Raw genomic sequence first — 16,311 nt, 5'->3', positions numbered from 1 at the left:
TTTACGTGTTAGGTTTCTAGATATAAATATCATAATATTGAATGAATTTCTTACCACAATTTGGGGGCCCCTATGAACTCGGGGCCCGGTGCGCACCGCACCCACTGCACCCCGCTAGCTACGCTACTGCCCCAATGATTAACAAGAAAATACTGGAAGAAATTTCGGAATTTCCAGGAAGATTTTTCACATTGGCATGAATATGAACAAGTACTTATTCGATTCAAGTAGTTTCATTCGATGGTCATCGAAGTGAAAAGTATCAGTACCAATTTTACTTGGTATCAAATCACTAGTAATACCCCGGGGCAAGTGAGAATCCGGGATGGGTGAAATTAAGTGGGGCCTTCCGTCATAGCTCACATAAAAAAAGTTTTTCATGGGAGTATTCTTCTAGAAAGTTGAAGGTACAATGACAAGGAATGTATTAAGTACAATTAATATGGTTATTTTTATTAACAGTTGTCAATTCAGCGCTATTTTCAACTTTCAACACAATTTATCATCGTGACACGTTTCACGTCTTGCATTGATTCGCAAAAATATATATAAATCGAATTACCATAAGTAAGCTACAAATTGAAGTATTATTACAAGCTGCTAAATCGGTATTTTGTTTTCATTTCATATGAAATTTTCGATGGTCTAACTTATCCCAAAATATCTCTACACCCGGGGAAAGTACCAGAACCAAAAAAGAAGATGAAAAAACCGAATTTAGTACTATACCATTTAATTCCACTAGAGTTTGTATCCTTTGACAGATACGCGTATTCCGACCTCAACTGTAAGGTCGTCTTCAGTGTCGTGTACTAGAATCGACTTCGAGCCATCAGTTCTGCATGGCCATTGATATTGAAACCTGAAATGAGCGTCGCGAAATAGCCATGATTTCATTTGTCAATGATATTGTATCGCAGCGTAATGATTCCACCAATGTTTGAATTTCTACACGCCCGCTAGACAGTTAAGAAATCGGAATTTGTTTGCATCAAATAATCATCGAACTAACTATGCAAAATTCGGCCCAATGAATCGAATGATGTCTCTTTATAATCAGCATTGCACAGAAATTGATCTGACCATGTCGCGAACAAAGCTAAGACAATAGGGGAAGGGGTGGTAAAATGAACACCTTAAGGAAATCATCTTGTTTCTGATAGAAAAACGAGGAATTTGTATAGTTCTATCGCACACCATCAAAAATAGGGATGTAATCTAAGGCAGTGACATGGATTCCGACTAAAATAGCTAAATATTCACATATTTTCATCGCTATCAAAAATCGATACAAATGTTCATTTTACCTGCACTATGTGGGTAAAATAAACAGCGGTTGGTGGTAAAATGAACACCATGCAAAAAAACGTGAGAAAAACAAATATTTCTGAAAATTTCCATTGCCCACCAAAAATACATCCATTAATGATTGTAACCCATTCAAAAAAAATTCTAAAGGTATCAGATTTGACATCATATCATAACGATATTCATCTAACTGAAAAACCTCAAGTCTTCCGAGCTAAAAGTTACGTCAGTTCTAATTTTCAAACGTGGTATTCTAAAATCTTAGTTTTCGTTGATATTTTCACTTCAATTGACCTATGTATCAACTCGAACACTCAGATTTATGCTGTAAATCGTCCGTGCGTGATAAAAATTCATCGAAATTTGTTTTTTCTCGGTGAAAGGCACGATGTTCATTTTACCACCCCTGTTCATTTTACCACCACTTCCTCTATTTAATTCCTTAAGATAGAATACAACATAGAATTAAGCAAACATGTAGTCTACTATTGATTGACGAAATAAATAAATAAATAAATTTACAATATATCAACTGTATTCGATTATCAGTGTATCCCACGGTCACGGACATAGGAAAAGTGTCAAGCTACATTGCAAAGTTTAGGTAAAGGGTTTCACTCTGCCATGTTAATTAGATTTGATTTTGTTTATTGACTTTAGCAATCAGCGCCACTAATCGACAGAATGGGCTTAGTTGATAATAAGACAGCCCCAAAACCGTTCGAATCGTCTTGGTAAAGACGTCTTCAGGTCGATTCAATTTAACAACGTTCGGTCAAATGATTAACACCTCAACATGGTTTTCAAACATCCTCTTCCGCTCTGCTACGAACGACATCTATAAAAAAAAATCGTTCAAGACAAGGAGATCACTTATCAATTTTGCGACTTTCCTTAGAGAGCCACCCCAAAACAGCCACTCACGCTCAAACCACCCTCCGATCGATTTTCCGCCAAGCAACTCAGCGGTTACTCAGAAAATCTTCTACCTCAAAGAACTTGATCTCAGCAAACACTCAGCTACTCAGCACCGAGTTCATTGGCGAGCACACCTTAGTGTACCTTCTCGGTACATAGCTACATATGCTGTATCCACAGCAAGTACTCTCGTGCGCGCGCGTCTTCTCCTTACTTGCAGTTCTGTTGTCTACTACTTAGCAGCGTGCACCACTCGCTTCTCGCAAGGGGGTAGTAAATTGCTAGATCTTTGCGCGTTCGGATCGTTTTACTGTGGAGCTCTCGTCGATCGAAGTTGCGGATACTCAAGCAGTAGTGGTGCGGTTAGTAAGCGCAGTACTAGAATCTCTCGAATCAGGACTATTCTGTTCTTGACTCGCCAACGGATCTATCATTCGGTTGCAGGCCTCTGCCAGTCGTGGACGTGTCCGGGTTCTTTTCGGTTGGTGTTGCATTCATATTCCGCCCTCTCGAGCGCGATCGTTTCCAGTGTGTGTCGCCATTGTTTCGGGCTTGTGTCTAACGCGGGATCAATTTCCTGGAAGGTGGTCTGTGTGGCGGCGTGCGTAAGGCGACGACGCATCATCAGTCTCTCGCGGGAATTAGCGTTGATCTCTTGACCCATCGGGGGCATTGTTGATTGTTCTAACTGCATCGCAGCAGCAGCAGCGCGTTTTTATTGTGTGAGTGGGGATATAAAGCAACGGTTCCCGACCGTGAAGCCGGTCAATTGCAACCTGACAGTGAAAGGATACGTACGGAGAAAGCTTTCCGGGATTAGAAGGAAATTTCCTCGTTTTCTGTTTCGATGATTATTTGCTGAATGCTACGAAAGTGATTTGCTGATAATTTACTCAATTGAAAGCAATCGTGAAAAGCAAAACCATATCGTGGAGGGAAAGTGAGTGAATCAAAAAGTGATGCAAAATCGGTTCCAATCTGTTGCACACCGATGATGTCAGTAAAAGTGAATTCTATCAATAATAATTCTCAGCAAACAAAAGTGAAACTAAACGGAAGTGTGTTACAACAGTGGACGGAATTACAGAAAATTCAGCAACCGAACCGGATTATCTGCTGAAATCGTGAAACCTTACTCCAGCGCCTTCTGTCCAAACTATTGTGTTCTGAAGATATCCTCGTACCGAACGGATCGTTCCTTTTTTTTTCGACCAAATCCACATTCATCAGCACCTGTTTCAAGAGCGCCATTTCAAGGTCCTCGCAGTTGGCAACTACCTACCAGAAAACAAAAACGTAAGTGCACTTTTCCTTCAACGTGATTTTTTGGGGTCAAGCTTCAAACAACTTGCGCGAGTCAACAAGTGACGAACCGCGCCAAAACAATCGCGCATTCGACAAACCAATCGATGGGACACAAGCTTGCCATTTGGGCGAACGTCGATCGGGTACAGCGGGGTTTCGATTTTGATGGGTTTCTACTTATCATCTTCATATGAATAGTTTTGGCTTTATGAATGGGAACTTTGCATTAAAATTATCTTGAGCAGATGATATTTCTTCTATTCTGATATTTGCTGAAGCAGGTTAGAATTTTTACAAGTTGTTTCGATGTTTCAACATTACATATTCTATGTCACTCATAAGTACTATACCAAGGAGAGAGCTTCAGAATCATTTTCAAAATTTTATGTTGAATCCTCTACCGATTTCCTTCATAGCTTGTTCTTAAGACAACGTTTTGATTTTCTGTTAGTAAGTGGATAAAGACATTTTACATAACTTTATCTGACCAATTTCCCCAGTATTTCTATTTTACTTTCTTAGTTTATAGACCCCAATGGACCCAATCTATAAACTTTCAACTGTGAATGAGAATATTTTATTTGATTCATCTTCTTCTTTCTGGCGTTACTTCCCAACTGGGACAAAGCCTGCTTCTCAGATTAGTGTTCTTATGAGCACTTCCACAGTTATTAACTGAGAGCTTTCTTTGCCGATTGACCATTTTTGCATGTGTATATCGTGTGGCAGGTACGAAGATACTCTATGCCCTGGGAATCGAGAAAATTTCCTTTACGAAAAGATCCTCGACCAGTGGGATTCGAACCCATGACCCTCAGCATGGTCATGCTGAATAGCTGCGCGTTTACCGCTACGGCTATCTGTGCCCCTCGATTCATCTTCTTTTTGAATTCTTTATGGAAATTTTTATGAATGTTTTTCCAGCTGTTACCTCAAAATACAAAATTCGGTTCGAAAATTTCAGACCTCCCCCTTCGTCCAAACCAAGTTTTTATCAACGTATCGTCAAACGGAGTATCTTGCAACAGGGGTGAAACTTGCAACACTTCGACATGTAACTGAATTGTCGTTTCGTTCAGCATTCATTTAAATTATTATAATTGATTTCGCCGTTTCTTGACCTTAGGTATACAACTTAAGATTTTGGCGAGAGATAGGAGTTTTTTTTATTTTTTGGTTTGTTTGCTGGGGGTGGAAATCATATGACACATTGGATTGTATGAAATTAATGCTGAAAAACGTTCCTTGTACCACACAAACGGTAGAAATACGTCATTCAAGGCATTTGATATCAGTTACAGTACTTAGTAGTGTACATATTGATAATGTAAAAGTTTTGATAATTTGATGCTTAAACACTAAAAAATATCACAAATTTGTTTGACTACCCTTGTGGGGTAACTTGCAACAGCAATTTTGATCTCAATTGTTTGATATTTCTTGCCGTTTGTCATCGAAAACACATGAAAAGGCAAAATTGAACATATATTTGTTCAGTAACATTAAAATTTGTGTACCTCAATCAATTCAATTCACGTTTGGTACTAATTACACAGCGCAACAAAAATAACATTTTTGCGTGTCTCAAGGATCAAATTATGTGTCTCTTGTAAGTTTGGGGCTGCTGAATCTGATGCCGTTCTCAGAAATTTCTCAGCACGTCACAATTTTTAGCTACAGGTCGCCAAAGTTGTATAAAACATTGGTTTTATTGATGTTTACCTAAAATTTGAAGTATATTTTATCAACCTTTTTTGTGATCTTATCCACCAAGCATGCAAAAAAGGACTCAAACTTCCGTTTTAGATATACTTGAAGTTTTACGATGAAATTTAGATTAAACCGATCTTTTTCAACATGCTTGCAGTCTCCATACAAAGTTCTTCGTTTCTCTTATATGGCAAAATACAAAACTTTTCTAAACCTTAAAAAAATAACTTTTCCGCATCAAAAATATTATAAACTTTGATGATAAGTATTGTTATACACATAAAGTTTGAATTCTGTGGCAAATTAAGCAAATGAATTGCCTTACAAGCTGGCAAACTTGCATGCAAGTTGGCTCAAACAGTCAATTTTTGCATTTTCAACAACCAATATCTCAAAATCTGGACGTGCTATGATATTTCTGTAAACGGCAATGGATTCAGCAACCTTTAATTCAGTAAATAGAGATATTTTGATGCTAGAGACAAAAACGTGTTCCGCAGTGTTATTGATTTTTTTTTTTGTAAATCGTATTATTATTAGATTAAGTCTTATTTTCTTCATGAAAATAATGAATAATTTAGAAAATCTGTATAAAAATTAACTTGCAGTTCTACCATTGGGATCTTTCTACATCTAATATTATTAAAGTTATGTCAAAACACCAACAGAGACCATTTTAAGATATACATATTAATGTAATATGTGTTGCTTTGTTTGAAATATGTCTTAAAATACCATTATGTTTGAAGAAAAGTTGCATTAAAACGTTTTAATGGCTTTTCAATAACTGTCAAGACTTATGATATGCCAGAATTTTCCTCCCTATACAATGCCAATGAACTTTTCAATCGAATTGGTTTAATACTTATAATTCAATCTATAATAATTTATTTTCTAAGAGAAGAGTAGCCTGTTTCTGATTATTGTCAAGATATTACTGCAGAAATTTATTATATGATCATAATAACACGATATAAGATACATTTTTAATAGTGTACTTTAGGTAGCCTTGTGTGTTGCATGTTACCCCACATCAGGGGTTAAATTAAAAATGCATATTTTTCGTCTATCCTGATCCCATAAAACCTAAAATTAATACCGCGTGGTATTCTTTACGCGACGATTAGGGTACCAGATGGTTTTGGTCTCAGCTGAATCTTCAATTTTTTTTTATCCATATAGCTTGTTGCAAGTTACCCCATTTGACGGTAACTCAAAACGAGTAGCCAACTACAAAAAAAAAAAATTTGAGATCTCTCAAGAATCGTTCAAATATTAAGTAATGCAAAAGGGGGAGGGGTCTTCCGTAGTTTTACGGTGCATATAAAAAATTCAAATTTTCCATATCAATTATATTATGTGGAGACATTGATATATTACGATACGTAATATATGAATCATCGCTTATGCAAATCAATTTTTGATATCCACATGAAAGAGGCATGCATTCAAAAATCATGTTTTGTTATTTTCTCTCCAAAACTTGTTAATAGAGTAATGCTCAGTACTTTATTCACTGTTTTTGAATGACAGTGTTGCCAATAATGTTTGAATTTTTGACCGCATTGTTTTTAAATGTTAAAACGGCATAATTCACAAAAGAACCCTACAAATACAGTTAATCCTCCATGAGTCGATATTGAAGGGACCATAGAAATTAATAGATTGAGTATGTATTATTGATTGAAACATATATTATCTTTACTCACAGTGGAACTGGATTTTTTCAAGTCAATTCATGAACAATCAAGAAGCTGTAACATTGGTTATAAAATCACATGATTGGTAACACTGAAGTCAAACAAGCATTGAATATTTATAATGTTTCTATATAAACAAAACACAAGTTTTATAATTTTTAGAGAATCTCTATGTTTTTAGGCCTTTATACATGTATTTAATATACATGACAAGACAGTGGCAATTTCTGCCATTTTCAAGCATTTTCATATACCGTAAAACGGGGTAACTTTGATAGTTTTTTCGAAGAAAACTTGAATATTTATGCATGCTGTTTCAAAGAATTATAATTTATATTTTTAAAACAAGTACTGGCATCCTAGCTATCGATTGCAGTCGATAGATTGCCAAAAGATTTATTCTGAATGGATATATAATTTTTCATATGATCGAAAGTAGGTTTTCTGTTCTGGGGTAACTTTGATAATGGAGTATGAATCGAACAAAATTGAATGAATAATGTGCATTTGTAGGGCATTGCATACCTCTAGGCGTTTAACGTTACATGGAAATTTCTGACTTAGATTACAAAAATGGTCCCAGTTTGTGAAAATGATTTTCGCTAAAAGATTTGAGACCGTATTCAAGCTCTATGATAACTAGGCTATCAAAAATAAGTGGCCAACTATTCAAAACTACATAAAATAGTGATCGTTGAACAGATTGTTTGTAAGCGTTTCGAAAATGCGAAAATTGTGTAAATTTTTAATATTCGTATAAAAAGCCTCAAATGTTCTCGATTCAAATGAAAACCGCTCTTACATGAAGTGTCATACCAATATTCTTTAGTTTTGCATTCGTTTCGCTTAACTGATTAACAGAAATTATGATATTTCGTTTAGTATGTGGTGGGTTACGCACTATCAAAGTTACCCGCATTATCAAAGATACCCCGTTTTACGGTACATTTCGCAATATTATAGACGGGCTCGAATTTGATATAAAAAAAAAACACAACAATTAGGTATGTGCATTGAGGCAGTCCAAAATTCAAAAAGAGCTTGAAAATGCAATCACTAATTTCCTGACACCATCTCTACCATAAAAATAGTATTCTGTGGCCGAATGCCAGTTCCCCGGATGACCCATTTCCCTGAATTGCCCGTTTCTCCGAAAAGTGATGCAAAAAGGTGCAAGAATAGTCTCTAATGACAGGGTGTTGTACTAGAAATAAAGATAAACATTCAAAAGAAGGGAATATCTGCTCATTACCGACTAAATACATCTTGCCAAAAATGCTAAGAGCGGTGAAACTCTAAGGAACCGCCAATCAAGTAAAGAAGGGTGCATGTCAGATGACCGATTCGTAACTTACCTTGAAATGAAAAAGTTATGACAAATATGAGTGATAAAAACATTTTGGGGAACTGGGCTATTCGGAGAAACGGGATATTCGGGAAACTGTCGCTCGAGGAAACGACATTCGGGGAAAAGTAGCACAACTAGTGAAAACTAGTTCTTAAAACCATAATGAAGAAAGTTGCTGAAGAGAGAAATTCAATCAGACGGATGGAATAAGAAATATTTGATTTTGTTTTTGATATAACTTAGCTTCATAAGGGAATATGCAAATTAATGTATTTTTATTTACTAAAAAGGGATTTGTTCCTTCAGCATCATTCTTCGTCAAGGTTTGAAGAATGGGTTTCTAATATGAGATGATAAGCTGCTACCTATATTACAGTACTAAAGTGTTCGGATTTTTTTTATTTCTCCATAGTAATTTCCATATAAACCTACAATGTTTTTGTCAACCTTTGGTAAGGATGGTAAGAAAGATGTGGGAGATGGGAATTTTTAAAATTTTAAATTTTGAGTATACTTAGAAATTGAAAGTTCACGTTATTTTTGGTTCTGTAACAATTTTTATTGCTATTCTGATAATAAGACACAGCATGGCGTACGAATATCGACATACATTAACTGTTGTTTCTCAGAAACTGTAGGTCCCAGAATTATTTTAGTTTTCAGAATGTTTGGCAGCACTGTACCAGTGTTGTGAAAAACTCAATTTCTCACAACTCACGCTAGAGATTTTTCATGCGTGAGTTGTCAATCATGCAACTCAGCAGTCAAACAATCATGGATGAGTTGGCTCACCTTTTTAACTCATTATCTCGTATTTGCACAGTTTACTCACACACGGCAATAATTTCATGTTAGTCTGGTAAAATAATGTTAATCCTTTCTAACGTAAACAACAACATTCGGGTTCCACGAGTTTTTGCCGGGATTTGCGACTGAATCATTTTTCACGGTTTGAGTTGATTGAGTTGATTTTGCATCAAAACCTCAAGCGTGAGTTTTGCGAAGCAGATCTCTAATGAGTTTGCTCTCACGGGAGAGCGTATTGATAGAGATTTTGAGTGTAAGTCTATCAGCACTGCACTGTACAAAACTATTTGAATACGTTTTTTGATGTTTTAAACATTTTTTCACAAATTGATTCACTAACAAAAAAAAAAATGCAGCCTTTTTAAGTTCTCAAGTTCTTAAGTTCGCTCTGACCACGGTCCGTACAAATTTCATTTTTTTTTTGTTTGGACAAAAACCCATGAGAAAGGAGGGAATCTGCAATAAAAATAAAATACGGTGTCTGGTCATTTGGCCGAATGCCGTTTGGCAGAATGCCATTTGGTTGAACGCCATCTGGTAGAATGGGTCGTTTGGCCGAATTACGAACAAAATAAATAATAAAATTGCTTTAACGCTAATGTGTGGCCCACTGATCAGCTAAATAATTTGTTGATTTTTATGATGTGGCGGGACGTCATGTTTGTCGCTACGTTAATTCAGGACGAACTTGTGAACTTCACATATCGCATAAAGACTCAAAGCTGATGATTGGTTCGTCTCTGGATTACCAATGGTGTGCTGGGACTTAAAGTGTTTTTATTATATCGTGTTTTGTTCGTCTTCATATTTTTATAGGGAAGATATCATAGTGAAAGCAAATTGTGGAAATTCCATTAAGATCTGAACATGTTTCAATACTTCTTCGTTGTGAAAAGAAAAAGCTGAAACTTATGGTTGAGAGAACTATGGAATAATTTTCTAAGCACGATTAGAGAGATCGAAGCAAACCAATCCTGCAGAAGAACATTAAGTTTAAAACCGTTTAGTTGCTGTCAAAAGCTAACTAAAACGCAATACGAAAACTCCTGCTGTTACCGCTGACAGAGAAGTGAATTTAGGATTCACATTTAGGATGTTTTCATTTCATTATTTACTGTTTCTTGAACTAACACGAAAGAGCTAATTATTTGTATATCAATGAAGTTCTTTACAAATTCATGTGAACTGTTTTCTCTTTTGTTTTTAATTTCGACCAAACGGCTTTCGGTCAAAAGGCATTCGGCCAATTGACCTTTTTGGCTAAATGACCCGAAAAAAAATATACCCCTTGTTTTATAGAGAGCTGAAATTTTGTGGGCCTATTGTTAACGTTCAACGCTCCGTCATCTTAATCATAGTCATCATCGAAACTTCAAATCAATAACGGATCCTGCCCCCTTAATACCAATTTTAGGCGATGATAAAGATCTGCATTTCATTTTTTTTTTTTTTGTAAAAATCAAATATTTTTTCTATTCTTCTAGGCAGATATTAGCAGTAGAAAATTTAAGTGTACAAAATACCTGTATGCTGTTTTCTTTTGATATGTTGGTCATGAATGAATTATTTTTTATTGTTTTATACTCAACATCAAATGGGAAACTAACGAAACTTAGTTTTATCATATTCATGAATATTTTCCGAAAAACTGGAAATAATATGCATTCAATTTTAGGATGAGTGTTATTTCGAAAATTAAATGCATTTATATTTTGAATAAAGTATTGGACATTGGAAGATTAAGGATAGAACTGAAATTCAGGTAGCCCAAAAATAAAATGATGGCTTAAAGAAGTGGTCCAAATAATCATTGAGAGCCATGATTTGAAAATATTTGTGAATGTTACGATAATTTTTTTGAACTTAAACTATCGAAAATCGATTCACTACTGTATCTTACAAACAAGTGCGTTCGCCACTCGAAGTACACTTGAGCTTAGGCCTAAGCTCCGACGCACCGCGCGTTTACTATAAATCTGTTTGTTAAATGTCCAAAAACCGACAACACGACCCCGACCGCACACAATAGCCAAACCGAAATCCTCCTTACCAGATGCCAGAAAAAAAGGCCCGATATGAAGCTCCACTCAAATTATCACCTCGACCGAGGCGCCCATTGAGTAACCGCAAGTGGCCGGGCGGGCGAAGAGATGATCATCATCATAACGCGCGTTGTCGCTTCAAGTCGCGCGAACATGATCGTGAAGATGCGGTTTCAGCTATTTGCATCGCTGTTGTTTGAGCTTCAAATCGACTGCAATGACCACTAGGGTGGTTTTGCGTCACACTAGTCATTCGATTCTAAGCAAAATTCTGAATGATAAACATGATCGATCGAATGAATTGATTGATATTCCCATAGTAATTCCTACACAAATCTGACGGACTTCTCCAATCTCAAATGAGTTCAAGTTTCGGAAGGACACTCAGATTTTGATCTAGAATCGTGTAAGTGACTTGGAGAAAAAAACGATATTTTGAACCACCCTAATGCCATTTCTACTCCAACGGTAACAATGGTAAGCCGGACGCCTTGTCGAAAACAGTGCACCATCAATCAGCGTCTCGTGTGTGCGTTTTGAAGGTTACCTGTATGAGGTGAAATGGCTGATGCTTCGAAAATTTCGCGCATCCCGCGCACTTGTTGACCTTGGTGAGAGCACGCCGATCGCCGAATTTGCGCGGGGGTTATTGGGAGTCTATACTCGAGGAGTGGCGGAGTTTGAACTTGATGAATGCCTTAGAAAGGTGACAAACGTTTTGTCACTGGTTTCCCTAAAAGGATAGGTTTGTCAGGTTGGGCGTTTGAAGTGCCTTCGGAAATGTTTATTGTTTGTGAGCAACATGGAGACTCTGTAAAAAAAAAGAAAAACTGATGTACCTTTCGTCAGAAAAAGGAATAAATTAATTCTTTCGAAAGCATTTTTGGTTTATAAAGAATTTTGACTCCTTTACGCTTCAAACCCCTAATCAACCCTAAAAGAATCGAAAATTTAGATTTGAGTATTGCACCTGTTGTGGCCAACAACAAGCCACCGGGGTGCATCATACCGCACCACACCGGTGGATGAACATGCCTCATGTTGAGGCCACAAACACACCACAAATCATCAATACTGGCAACACTTTACTCACCTTAAATAATTCCTCATACCCTCATTCATGCTGCATACCTAGAAACATAAAATAATTAGTATCAAATCATTAAAACACAGAGTAATCAACTTACCTTTCAAGATCATTCCAGATCACAACATTGAAAAGCATTGTTATTGTTTACCTTCGCATTGTATCATTCTCTGACAGTTCCAGAAGATTCTGCAGTACAAATAGGTTGTATAACAGTTTAGACACAACACATTATTGTATACAACAATACACTTCTGGAATATTCCATGCAAGTATATAGGGAAGAGTGGAGTATAAATAGGACATCTTCAGCTATAGAAAATCAGTCTGAAATAAATCGTGAACTAGAACGTATATCTCTCGTATAATTATTCCCTACCGGATCGTATCCGCGGGAACAGTTTGGCGCTGTAGACAGGATGCTAGTTCGTAACTAGCATCCTAGTGAAAGTAGTAGTGGTACATAATGAATTAGCGTAGTTATTGCGGGCAGTGCTATATCGCGTGCGACGACCCAGTTCGATCCACCATGCAGGTGCTCCGGCTGACGTCGACCTTCAGTGGACCCTCTACAACCCATCATCCTCGACCACAAGCAAGGCATTTCGTCATCGTCAATGACAACGACTCTTTCTGCACCACGGTCGCTAATTCGTCAACGTCGGAGCAACTACGTTACGCATAATGCTCCTTAGTTATTGCCTTTGAGGTGAACAATCGCATCGCAACAATCCGTTGCACCTTCTCCCATCGTCGAAACGGCTAGTTCCCAGTGCAACAGTCCGTTGCAGAAACTGGAGCCTTTAATTTCATCATCATCAAATCTACGGTGTACTTCAACGTCGGAGCGGCCTCATTAAGTGCTAGTGCCTTCGAGTTGGATACCGTAACGTTTCGCATCGTGCAACAATCCGTCGCACAAATACACAAGAATCGCCGAACGGTCCCTGCCAGCCAGCGACTATTGCTTTGGGATTCACATCTCCATCAACGTTCAGCATCGCCAAGTGGTCCCTGCCAGCCAGCGGCTTTTGCCTTGGGATTAACGTCATCACTCGAGTCGCCGAAACAATCTCTGCCAGCCAGCGATTATTGCTTTCGGGATTAACATCATCGTCATCATCGCAAATCGTCGTAGCGGCCGCTGCCAGCCAGCGTCTATTGCCTACGAGATATGTACGGACACACTCATCTGCGAAATCTATAACTCTCATCATCATCTTGAATCGCCGAAACGGTCCCTGCCAGCCAGCGACTATTGCTTTCGGGATTCACGTCATCGCTTCAACATCGCATCATGCTGCCTATGCGATCGCCACACGGTTGGCGGCAATTCAACGCAAACGAAATCGATTCTACGCTAACAACAACCAATTCATCAACGAACATCAACATCGATAACATACAACAACAACTTCATTCATCAGAGATCTACGTCACGCCGACAACTACCAGTTTACTCGCATGCAAAATTCGTCATTCATTCATCTCACCATCATCGCCTCAACCCGATTGCTCAAGGTGGGCGGCATATCATTGTCATCGTTTCAAATCTTCAACCGCCATTCAACCAAGGTGGGCGGCATCTCACCATGTAAGCAATACGATCATCTCTACTCTCATCATCACCGAATCAAGCCGAGCAGAATTACTCTGTGCCGTCTCATCATCACAAATGACCAAAGAATCAAGAAGTTTCCCACATCATCAAAATCATCGAGGACAAATGTCATCCCATCACTCAATCAAATTGTTCCCAATTTGGTGGGCGGAATGTTGTGGCCAACAACAAGCCACCGGGGTGCATCATACCGCACCACACCGGTGGATGAACATGCCTCATGTTGAGGCCACAAACACACCACAAATCATCAATACTGGCAACACTTTACTCACCTTAAATAATTCCTCATACCCTCATTCATGCTGCATACCTAGAAACATAAAATAATTAGTATCAAATCATTAAAACACAGAGTAATCAACTTACCTTTCAAGATCATTCCAGATCACAACATTGAAAAGCATTGTTATTGTTTACCTTCGCATTGTATCATTCTCTGACAGTTCCAGAAGATTCTGCAGTACAAATAGGTTGTATAACAGTTTAGACACAACACATTATTGTATACAACAATACACTTCTGGAATATTCCATGCAAGTATATAGGGAAGAGTGGAGTATAAATAGGACATCTTCAGCTATAGAAAATCAGTCTGAAATAAATCGTGAACTAGAACGTATATCTCTCGTATAATTATTCCCTACCGGATCATATCCGCGGGAACAGCACCTTTTAATTTCGTAGGAATTGCCTATCTCTTGACAGATACGCGCATTTCGACTATCATTTGCAGCCTTATTCAGTGTCGGTTACTCGTAGTAGACACGAGTAGCTGACTCTGAACAAGGCTAAAAGTGGTAGTCGAAAGATGCGTATTTTTCAAAAGATAAGAATATTAAATAAATATTGTACAAAATGTTCATAACCACAGCAATTCACTACAAATTTTCCTCCAGACGTCCCAACCTGGGGGCAACACATGCTCCGCCCACCTTTATTTTGAGCTAAGTCATGCCGGGTTCATTCCTACCAGCAAAGTTTATTTTCCGAGGCGGAGTCATTGCTACACGCTTCCTATATAGAACCTCAGCGTCTCACACGTTCGTTTCTCATCCCGGAACTGGTTTGCAATCAAAAACACCAATTCTACCGGACTATCCCACATCTGGACATTTGGGGATGGATATAATTTACAGTTATCGGAAAATTTTCGCTGTTCAAGACGGTTCATGCATCCAAAATTTATCCACAGCAAAAGAAATGAAAAATGTTGTGAAATGAATAAATTCAAAATATGTTTTGTTTGATTTTGATGCAAATTCTTCGTCACAGTCTCTGATTAGCATATTTCTATTTCCATACTCTACTGATCTCGATTCCACCAGACAGCGAATATTGAATGATTTTTTTTAGTCTCATCTTTCCTGCTCCACGTTTGAGACCGTTGAACTGTTCAACAACCACCTGATGATGTCTACGTCATCAACGAAGTTGGTTAACCCATTAACGTCTAGAAAAGACAAAAATTCAGAATGATTAATTTTATTGAATTGCTTTCGTTTGGATTCCTATGGATTTCTAGTTTGACAAGTTTTGTTTTCATTTCTGTGGTAAACCAATGGGTCAGAACGGATAAAAGAGGCTAGCTCTAACATGTGGTCAACATGGGTTCCAAATCAATAAAATTTGAATGAATGAAATGATTCTACTTGATCGCGTTTGTATAAGTTTAGGAAAACTACATTGTTATTTGACACCCCTAGCTTCCTCACAGACCGGTTTCATGGAAGTACGCAAGAGCTACGCTGTGACAACTCTCCGCTGTAAGTTTGTCCCCATCAATCAGCTGTCCCTTTCTTCGTACTCTGCACTGTTGACAGTGATTCCTCTCCATAAAAAAGTTGAAAGGAAGTCTTGAAATAGATTTTTCATATTGTAATGGAGTTTTTTTACTCTCATAGACCAGATTTTGCATTTTTTCGAACTATTTATCATCATCGCATAGTAAACTCATTTGAAGATGTTTTTTTATTTACCTGGATTCTTTGTCATCAACATGTGATATTAGCTTCGTCATGCTATACGGCACTTGAGCCCTGCTAGTGAATGGTTTGAAGATAAAAACCTGTAAAATCGATATATTAGTATCTAATTAGGTGATTTTTAAACAAATGTGCCTTTTTTATTGGCACCAGAATCGAAGTATTTATTACACATATTAATATATGACCGCACTCAATCTTGACGCAGTGACGTAGTCAAACGACAAAAACCCATATTGCGTAAGTTTACGCAAAATGAGGTTATGATTTACCGAAACTTGACAGAAAAATATCAAAATTAAAACTAATGTGGTATGTGTGCGAGTGTGTGCTCACATTTAAAAACTAAGTTGAATTCCATTTTGTTTTTCCCATATATTTTAAAAAGGAGCAAAAAGTACAATTACGTCGGTTATGTTCTTCTAAATGCCCCAAACAATTCAATTTCCACTCAATCTTCAAACTTAAGTGAATGGAAA

General features: G+C 37.5%; 1 protein-coding gene across 1 annotated transcript in view; it reads left to right on the top strand.

Annotated features, from left to right (window-relative positions):
- The first annotated feature begins 2,526 nt into the window (after positions 1-2,526).
- The window catches only part of LOC5579861 (scavenger receptor class B member 1), a 214,426-nt gene continuing 200,641 nt past the window's right edge, over positions 2,527-16,311 (top strand). The window contains exon 1 of the mRNA XM_001664272.3: positions 2,527-3,522. The gene's annotated coding sequence lies outside the window, so the exon portion shown is untranslated. The remainder of the gene's footprint in view (positions 3,523-16,311) is intronic.

The sequence above is a fragment of the Aedes aegypti genome, chromosome 2 (genome assembly GCF_002204515.2).
Source record: "Aedes aegypti strain LVP_AGWG chromosome 2, AaegL5.0 Primary Assembly, whole genome shotgun sequence".
NCBI classification, from domain to species: Eukaryota; Metazoa; Arthropoda; class Insecta; order Diptera; family Culicidae; genus Aedes; species Aedes aegypti.
The sequence above is the reverse complement of the archived record's forward strand: the minus strand, read 5'-3'. Positions and strand labels throughout refer to the sequence as shown.